The following is a 2500-nucleotide window of genomic DNA, read 5'->3' on the forward strand; positions in this document are numbered from 1 at the left end:
CTCTCGCACTTCCTGCTGGTGTAATGGTCGTTCGGTAGCAATAGGCAAAGATAGCCAGCCGGTGTTCGGTAGCGATAGGCAAAGATGGCCGGACTGATAAGGGGCAAGAAACAGAGCAAACACTCGCTCTGACACTCGTCCGGATACTGAACCTCACTGACCTCATTGAGTCTGTGCCGAAATTGTCAAAGAGGAATAGAGAAGGAATCTCTATTTGTGTGTGTGTGTGTGTGTGTGTGTGTGTGTGTGTGTGTGTGTGTGTGTGTGTGTGTGTGTGTGTGTGTGTGTGTGTGTGTGTGTGTGTGTGTGTTAACATGTCTGTGCTTGCCTGTGATCTAGACATGTTTGACTGTATGTACACCGTTCTCTCCTGTGATTGACTGCTATGATCTATATGTCCCTCTTGATTCTGCGGATTGATGTGGCAGCGGCGGTGGCGACGGTGGCGGCGGCGGTTTTGGCAGCGGTGCGGATGTGACTCTTGATCTTTCAGGAGTGTACACGCTTCCCATGGCTGTCATGGTAACGCAACATCAATCAGAGATGATTAGCCAAAGACTTCCTGTTAGCCTGAGCGACGGGCCCCTGGTGTACCTGTCCCAGACCCCCTCACACACCGCACACACACACTCTACCCAGCAGCACCAGACCCCCTCACACACCACACACACACACTCTACCCAGCAGCACCAGACCCCCTCACACTCACACACTCTACCCAGCAGTCCCAGACCCCCTCACACACCGCACACACACACACTCTACCCAGCAGCACCAGACCCCCTCACACTCACACACTCTACCCAGCAGCACCAGACCCCCTCACACACCGCACACACACACACTCTACCCAGCAGCACCAGACCCCCTCACACACCGCACACACACACTCTACCCAGCAGCCCCTCCTGCAGCCTGGGGCCTGTTCTGACCGAGGCCCCCTCAGATGGGAGAGAGTGGGATGGCTGAACGGCACACATGCTATCATGTTATCATGTATGGATACATGTACTGTAGCAATATACAGACTCATCCCTAAGGAAAACAAATAAACAAATACACACACACACAGACAGACAGACAGACAGACAGACAGACAGACAGACAGACAGACAGACAGACAGACCAAAAGAACCCTTATCATTATACACAAAGAACACAACAACACACTCCAAACATACACGTCTTGCAGCCTCACACACACGTACACACATGCGCGCAAGCACACAGACTCATACATGCACACAAATGCACTCGCTGACAAAATCCTGCCTATTCTACTGCTTTCATCACTGAAGTACTGCTGCTAACCGACTACCAATACGGCGATTCTACTGCGCCCACTCTACTCTACCTCTGCATCTACTTTTAGGGTCTGAGGTCTTCTTCCTTGTATTTCATGTCTGCTTTGGCAATACAAGTGCCAAAGTCGAATAATGCACTTCTGAATTTGGAAACTAAACAGAGAGAGAGAGAGAGATGGGAGGGAGAGAAGGAGAGAGAGAAAGAGAGAGTTGGGAGCGAGAGATAGAGAGAGATTGGAGGGTGAGACAGAGAGGGAGAGAGAGACAGATGGTAGGAAGAGACAGAGATGGGAGAGAGAGAGAGAGAGAGAGAGATGGGAGCGAGAGAGAGGGAGATATGGGAGAAAGATGGAGAGAGAGAGAGAGAGAGAGAGAGAGAGAGGCAGTCACAGGGGGTGATGGAAGGGGCCGTTTGAGGTCATGACCGGGGAGGGAGAGATGGATGGATGGGAGGGAGATGGATGGATGGAGGGAGGGAGGGAGGGATGGGAGGGAGGGAGGGAGGGAGGGAGGGAGGGAGGGAGGATGCTGGGGAATGTGTCAGCACCCTGTAATAGCGGCTGAGCCTAAGGGCCCCTGGGGAACAGAGGGTGCCAAGTCGTCTGCTGCGTGCCTTTTCATCTGCCGACTCTCCACAGCTTTCATCTCACGCTGGGCTGCAGGAGCCACAGGCCCCATGGCACACACTGCAGCACCAGCCTGACCAACTAGCAGCACAGCACAGGAGCACAGCACAGCACAGCACAGCACAGCACAGCACACACTGCAGCACTCGCCTGACCAACTAGCAGCACAACACAGAACAGCACAGCACAGCACAGCACACTGCAGCACCAGCCTGACCAACTAGCAGCACAACACAGAACAGCACAGCACAGCACAGCACACTGCAGCACCAGCCTGACCAACTAGCAGCACAGCACAGCACAGCACAGCACAGCACAGCACAGCACAGCACAGCACAGCACAGCACAGCACAGCACAGCACAGCAGCACTCGCCTGCCCAGCACAGCAGAGGAGGAGGGGGGGATGCTGGGGATCAAGAAAGAGGGGGGGGGGGGGGGGGGGGGGGCAGAGAGAGGGAGAGAGGGAGAGGAGAGAGGGAGAGAGAGAACCAGAGAGAGAGAGAGAGAGAGGATTAGATCAAAAAGAAGAGACCGTGAGAGAAGGCTTTGAGAGTGCAATGCTGTGGACA

Source organism: Clupea harengus, chromosome 1 (genome assembly GCF_900700415.2).
Source record: "Clupea harengus chromosome 1, Ch_v2.0.2, whole genome shotgun sequence".
Lineage (NCBI taxonomy): Eukaryota > Metazoa > Chordata > Actinopteri > Clupeiformes > Clupeidae > Clupea > Clupea harengus.